Genomic DNA, 7,945 nt, shown 5'->3' on the forward strand with positions numbered 1-7,945 from the left:
ACACAGAGCTGCTAAGAACAATGCATGGCGGAGAAAAGTGTTTGTTCGAAAGCGTGGTTACCATTTACTTGAGCTGATGCTGACAATGGTCCTTCTGTGCAACTTTTTTTCATTTGAGACCGGAGATTCAAACAATTTGTCAGACGTCTAGATAAAAAGTGCATGACTTTGCGCAGTTAGTTTCCTCATTAAACATGTCTATCCTTAATATACGGGCTTATACTGTACGTAGACAACGTCACAATCACTAGGGGCTTATGTTGTATTGCACAGCCTTGTATGCAAGGACGACAGTTATTTTATTTTATTTTCCGGGATCACAAGATTCTGATCGTGAATTTGGCTTTAAGCTATCTGTCTGCTAACAACAGAAACAACATGTTAGTGTACACTACTCATCATACCATGATGCACTTAGTGTTTTTTTTTCTTCAAAATGTATTAGAGTGTAATTGTTTTAATGTGCATGGAATACTGGAATTGTAGAATGAAATGAAGATGAAGGTACTATAATAAAAATTCTAACCTTGCATTTATTCTTCTGTTTTAGTAATTGCTGTCTGATGGCTGAACAAAAATCTAATCCTGTATGGCAGCATTTCACAAAGCCAACACCAGGAAAAGCCAGGTGCAATATCTGCAGCAGACTGGTGAGCTTGGGAGCTGAAGAATGAGTTTGCTGCTAAAGAGATTCTGATGCTGCTATCTTTATTGTTTATAAGTTTAAGTTGTTTATAAGTTGTATTGTGTTTTTATTTAAGTTTATATTTAAATTTACACAAGTCAGTATTCAATAAATGCTAAGTTGAGAAATTTTGTGTATCGTTTGTTATTATTAATGTGATATTTTATCATGCAAATAGAGGGGAAAACGTCCAATTTTCGGCCAAAAAATATCGGCAGCATATATCAGCCATCGGCTGACCCTGACTCCTAAATATCGTCATCGGCATCGGCTATTGAAAAACCCATATCGGTCGACCTCTAGTTCAACATCAAAAAAATGTGGACTGTCTGCGAGGGAGCTCAGAGCAACAAAAACATGGACCGGCTGCGGCATCATTACCGCGAAGATCATTACCGGGCGCACACACGCCCACACACACAAGTCAATTTAGAGACACAAATATACCTAAGTACACCTCTTTCAATCTTTGGAGTAAAACAGAGGATCCAGAGAAAATTCATATAACACTAGGAGAACATGCAAACCTCACACACAGAGCAAAAGTGATCTTTGACTCCCAGCCCCCAAAGGTGTGATGTAACTTATGTGTCCTGAGCCTCTGCGCCGTCCAAACCCGAAAAATCACCCAACCATCAGTCTGTTTGTCCTGGGCAGAGTCACCTGGGGCCTGTGCCAAGCAGCACAGGGCACAAGGCTGGGGTACATCCTGGGCAGGATGCTAGTCCATCACAGGTCATATACACACACATTCATACACTATGGGAAATTGTAGAAGCACCAATTAGCCTAAACAATGTCTGCAGGAAAACATTCATGCATACACCGAGCAGCAGGGGCATTGCTAGAGATTGTGGGCCCCATGAAGGCATATCATATTGGGCCCTCCAGTCCAGACTAATCCAGCTATTCTCCCAATTTTTTAGGCCGCCTGTCATTCAGGGGCCCTTGGAATCATCGTAACTTTCCCCCGCCATTACGGCACCCCTGCCAAGCAGTGATGAGATTCAAAGCCCCAAACCCATCGGTGACAGACAACAGGGCCACCAGCTAAGCCTCCATGACACCCTACTTTCAAGTCAATACATATTTAAAAGTGTTGAAGTTTAAATGACCGTGTGATAATTTCAATTATATTATATTGGGGTCAAAATGTCCCCATATTACTTTCATCATATTAACACAATTCATGTATAATTGAAGTTACTGAAAACTATCAGCATTAAAGGATGTCAAACAAGCTTTTAAGTAATAACGTGGATTGTATTGGTAGGATAAGGGATAACACACACACGCACACACACAGGCATTTTTTTTCTAAACACACAGGTATTTTTTTTTAAATAATGATTTAATATTATTTTTTAAACCAATCAGCATACCCTGTACTGGTATAAACAATAAAATGACAGATGCCTTATATGGAGGGCCCTGTGTGATGTCAAAACAGAACAGAATTCCGGAACTGGCCAGTGATGTCATCGAAGGAAGATTTTCCTATATAAGAAGCAATTGCACCTTCACATTTCATTCTTAGAGACTCTCTCGAAGGAAGCACTGGTGAAAGAGAATCTAAGCTATATCATTTGCATAATTTCAGTATGGGTTTAAGTTGCACAAAGGTGCAGGGCCCTAAACAAAAAAATGTTCAGGGCCCAAAAAAGAAAGGCACTCTTCTCAGGTTCTGGAAGAAGCTGAGGAGGACTACGCCAAGAGATATAGACATGGCTACCATGGCTGAAGGCGGCCATGAGATGGCCAGTGATTGCCCTGCTGGCCAACAAGATGATAATGTACAACAGGAGAGCAGCCCACTTGAGGAGGCTAGCTCAGACCTGGAGAAAAATGATGGACAGCAGGAGAGCAGCCCACTTGAGGAGGCTAGCTCAGACCTCGAGAAAAATGACAGACAGCAGGAGAGCAGCCCACTTGAGGAGGCTAGCTCAGACATGGAGAAAAATGACAGACAGCAGGAGAGCAGCCGACTTGAGGAGGCTAGCTCAGACCTGTCAAAAAATGACAGACAGCAGGAGAGCAGCCCACTTGAGGAGGCTAGCTCAGACCTGTCAAAAAATGTCGGACAGCAGGAGAGCAGCCCACTTGAGGAGGCTAGCTCAGACCTGTCAAAAAATGACAGACAGCAGGAGAGCAGCCCTCTGGACGAGGCTAGCTCAGAAAAGATAGACAGACAGCAGCTTCGATGCAGAATAATCAGAAGCCGACTGGGCAGGGGCACCCAGTCAGACCGGGCAGGGGCACCCAGGCTGAGGTCTAAACTGGACCGGAGAAAAACGAAATCACAAAGTGATTTGGGGAAGGCTCCCGAGCAGCAGAAAAGGCGCATGAGGCAATTCAACAGAAGACGACCTTTCCCAAATGGCACAAAGTCGGACACCGAACTGGTTAGACCGACCAGTCCGAAACAATTGTAAACTGGACCTGGAGGACAGGTCAGCCAATACAGCAGCCTCATGTATGTTAATGAGTGCCATGAAAACAAAAATAAAGTGTACTGCTGACTTACATGCCGAGTGGTCAGCGAGTTTTATTCCTCCTATTATCATTTACTTTAGCCCAAACATACAGGTCAGACTTTCAGATATGCAGCCTTTAAAAAAAAAAAAACAGAATCACTAAAATTATTGTATTGTACATATAACACAAAACTCAGTTTGCTAGAGAAATTCTGATTAGGGGATTCAAATTTTATTACGGGGGGTGATACAGAGGTTTCCACTCCAAATGCACAGAAATGGGTGCTGAGGTCATACAGGCCTTTGCTTCTATTTTGTCTTAAGGCAAGATTCCCACCAAGTTACACACTGACAAAATGAGATAACGTTTCTGTGGCTTCGGGTGGACCGAGGCATCGCGGGAGCAGAAACACACAGAAGCTCGCTTACTGGGGAGAGCGCGCTCTTTATTATCGGTCATGGAAAGGAACACATCAGACACCCAACGAGCACCGAATCTATTACATATAGGAAATACAAGGTTGTCAGATGCCGAACTGTAGGATGCACACATGGTGGGAGATTTACGTAAGCTAACTCACACGAGGATCGGACCGGGTACACACAGGACTCGGGTAAACACACGAGCAACAATAAGGAAATGTAACCATTAACATTAATAATAACAATACAGCAAGGGCTATTTACAACTGCACGCGGGGCATGCTGGGACACGCGTCCAGCCGGTGCTACACTGCCCCCTCCTCAGACGTACAGGTGTTCCGGGCAATTCGGTTTCCCCTGTCTATCAGGAAATAATGTTTCCCCTAATATTAAAGCAAAGAGGTATGTGAAATGTCTGAAAATCACTCGGGTACATTATTACATGTGAATACTGTATTGTTATTAGTACCGAGGCCCAGAGTTTCTGTATACCTGTTTTAACAATATCCTGGATGTCAGGAAATAATGTTTCTCCTAATATTTAGGCAAATATGTATGTGAGATGTCTGAAAATCACTCAGGTACATTATTACATACGAATACAGTAGATCGTCACGCATAATATAGTCTTATAAGCAATACTATACCGTTTTCATCAAGAAATATCTCTATCCAGCGAATTAAATACTTTCATTTATTATCTGTAAAAACAAAAAACATGTGATGTTTTAAAATATATGGCTTGATTACCTCAAGAGCTTCGTAAAAAGGCATGAAAACAACAGCGAAACCGTGTACTAATCAGCGCGCGACAGGGGAAACTGAATTGCCCAGAACACCGGCGCTGGACCTTCTTCCCAGCACAGCTTCCAGGGGTGACCATGCCCAGCGACTCCCACAGCCAGGCTCCCTTCTCCGGGGACACACAGCGCATGGGGCTGCTGGAGACTTCCGGCAGTGCGGCCTCCTCCTAGCCCCGTAATGCCGCCTCCGCTGCCTCGGCTAGCCACCCCTGGCGGTCGCGCTACTTCTCCCAGCTGGTCAACTCACCGCTGAGCTGCTCCAGCTCCTGCTCCTCCGCAGGTTTCAGCAGCCGCTCACGGTCACGATGGTCCCGCTCCTGCTGCTTGTCAAGTCCGCGGCGCTCTGCAGCCAGCCGGGCCTCCCAGCTGCAGCACGTCTCCTCCCGCTCCAACAGAGCAGCCCCCGCCCGCTGCGGATTCTCCTCACTGACGAGCAGGGAGCTCTTGACGGCCGGTGAGTGGCAGGAGCGTCTTCAGGGCGCGCTGCGCGGGTCCGGTGCGTCCTGGATCAGGGTTCCCACAATTCTGGCACAACCGACTGGCTAAGCTGTTTCTAGCGCCGAGGTGGTTAAAATGGTACGGTCCACATTAGCGGTGTCTGAAATTGTTTTACATAGAAATGAATAGTGAAGTTAGCTTTTGTTTTTTTCTTTACAGCAAAAGAAAAGTTTTAAGACCCCCCAAACTGCTATTTTGTCTCTTTGGGGGGGTCTGGGTCTTGACGGGGGTTACTGTACCCCCCAGTTCCCCCCGTAATTCGAACCATGTGTCTATGCTGCTGAAATGAGCCTTGCATATTGCGAGTTGGACCGAAATCATCTTAGTGAAGTTTAGTTTGGTATTTGTAAAGCTGGCCTATCCAGTCATGCAAAAGGTTAAACTTAATTAACTATATGCAGCTGTGTAAAATTCAGCTTTCTTACTTTTGATATGAATTAACTTACTTTAATTAATTAAGCTACATATCACCCATCCATGTTTCCTAGCATTTACAGCACTGGAATGAAAATGATGCAAAATTTAATTAAAACACTGAACAGCTGTTGCCATCCCACCAACAGGGGGCAGGGCTGCCCTTCATCATATCAAGCAATGCAGTGTGAGGCTTCCTATGCATCTTGCTCCCTCCCTCTCCGCCTTGGCTTTGTTCAGCCATCTTACTTTGTGTTTCTGTGCCTATGTGCTTTGCTTGTTTCAACTGGTTTTAGGATCTAAACTGGTTAAAGACCATGGAGTGGCTGGTTAAGGAGGCTCACCAAAGCCTACACTGTCTGTAGTCTACACTGCCTACCCCTCACCCAACAAATCGTCAGTCTCATGACACCAGGCAGATAACATAAGAACATAAGAACTATACAAACGAGAGGAGGCCATTCGGCCCATCGAGCTCGCTTGGGGAGAACTTAACTAATAGCTCAGAGTTGTTAAAATCTTATCTAGCTCTGATTTAAAGGAACCCAAGGATTCAGCTTGCACTACGTTATCAGGAAGACTATTCCATACTCTGACTACACGCTGTGTAAAGAAGTGCTTCCTTAAATCCAGTTTGAAATGTTCTCCCGCTAATTTCCACCTATGGTACTGGAGTGTTAATACCAGAACATCCCGACTCCGGAACAGTCTGTACCCCCAGGCCAACAGAAGGATCAACTCCTGACACCCTCTGCCAGCTGTGCCCCCACCCCAGGCACTATGGTAATGGTCACCCAGCTCACTGCACTCTGCACCTTACATGCAGTTGCACCTGCTTTTTATACTGGACTGATAAGCACCAGTCACTTCATGCTGCAGTTTCTTCTTCCCTACGGTCCTCATATGCATGTATATTGTCATGTATAGGTTAAGTTTTCTGGACTGATAAGCAGCAGCCACTTTGCACTGCACATTCCGATTCCATACCCATATCTATAGTTTACATTGTTATGTATAGTTCCTGTATGTATGCATGTCTGTTTTACATTGGTAACTACATATATTTCTTTATTCCATAAATTCTACAGAATAGTGGAATACCTGCATGGATTTAAATTCCCCGCTGCATTCCACTGTGCGTTTCTGTTTATCAGTGCCGTCCTTCCATGCACACGGACTCTGCCACGGGCATGTGCACACGTACGCCACACACTTACACACATCACGTACTTCACATACTCGCGTATCACATCTGCCATTTCCTACCTGCTTCACACCCCCATCAAGATTATCCATTGTTTGTTGCAGTTTCTGTTAAGCAAATATATGCTTTTTTATTAAACCAATCGCTGTTTTGTGTTCATTCAGGTAGGACAGAAGCCAGCATACTATCCAAAGAAGCCCCACAGCCTTCAGGTATATTTATGTTCATTGTTGAACTACTTATCTGATGGGATTTGGTGGGATATGAGACTGATTAAATTACCAGTATCACCCAGCATCAACACATCCCAGTTTGCTGTTTTGACCACTCTAAATCATGCATAAGATGTTGCTTGTTGGCCATAACTGATTACAGAAGCATCATATACTTTGATGTGAACTAATGTGCAGCCAAACTGTTTTCCAGCAAGCTCACAGAATACTTTTTATTGCATAATTATTTTTATATTTGTTTTGAAGAATAAAATATAGTTATTAAGGAACTGTGTGTGGTTTATCTGTTAAACTGACCACTGAACTTTAACATAAACAGAGGAAACATCACATAATGCTATAATCACAATTAACACAAATGCTTCGTCAAGAACCCCTGGGTTACATCACAAGCGACTGTCTCTGTGAGTGAGTGGAGTCTTTGGCTCTGTAGCCCTTCGTGATGGTGTCTGTATCTCATGTCCTGCTGTTCCCTTGCACGCTGCTCTTCCAGTGTAGGTATTGAGGCACTGAGGTTGTCTGTCAGGTGGCTGAGGTGAGTAGAGTTGCACCACCTCTTCCAGTAGCTGCACCAGGACCCTCCCCGGTAGAGCTCAGCCTGGCAAATGGTCAGTATTAGGGTGTACTCACACTTGGCCCGGTTGCCTTATATCATGCCTGAGCATGATATAAGGCTTCAGGTGTTTCATTCAGACCCATTGCCAAAAGTGTATAAAATCAAGCACCTAGCCATGCAGTTGGGTTTACAATCATTTGTGAAAGAATGGGTCGTTCTGAAGATCTCAGTGAATTCTAGCCTGGTATTGTCATTGGATACCACCTTTGCAAAATGTCAGTTTGTGAAATTCCTTTCCTGCTATATATTCCGCAGCCAACTGTACGTGGTATTATTGCAAAGTGAAGGTGTTTAGGAACAGAATCCCAGCGACAAAGTGTCAGGCCACGTGAAGTAACAGAGTGCTAAGGTGCATAGTGCATACAAATTGCTAATGGTTTGTCGACTCAATAACTTTCTCTGGCATTAACTCCTGCACAAAAACTGTGTACTGGGAGATTCTTGGAATGGGCTTCCATGGCCTTGCAAGCTTCACATCACCAGACACGATGCCAAGCATCGGATGGTGTGGCGTAAAGCACACCACCACTGGGCTCTGGAGCAGTGGAAATGTGTTCTGCGGAGTGACCAAATCGTGCTTCTCTGTCTGGCAGTC

The sequence above is a fragment of the Paramormyrops kingsleyae genome, unplaced genomic scaffold (genome assembly GCF_048594095.1).
Source record: "Paramormyrops kingsleyae isolate MSU_618 unplaced genomic scaffold, PKINGS_0.4 ups325, whole genome shotgun sequence".
Classification (NCBI taxonomy): domain Eukaryota; kingdom Metazoa; phylum Chordata; class Actinopteri; order Osteoglossiformes; family Mormyridae; genus Paramormyrops; species Paramormyrops kingsleyae.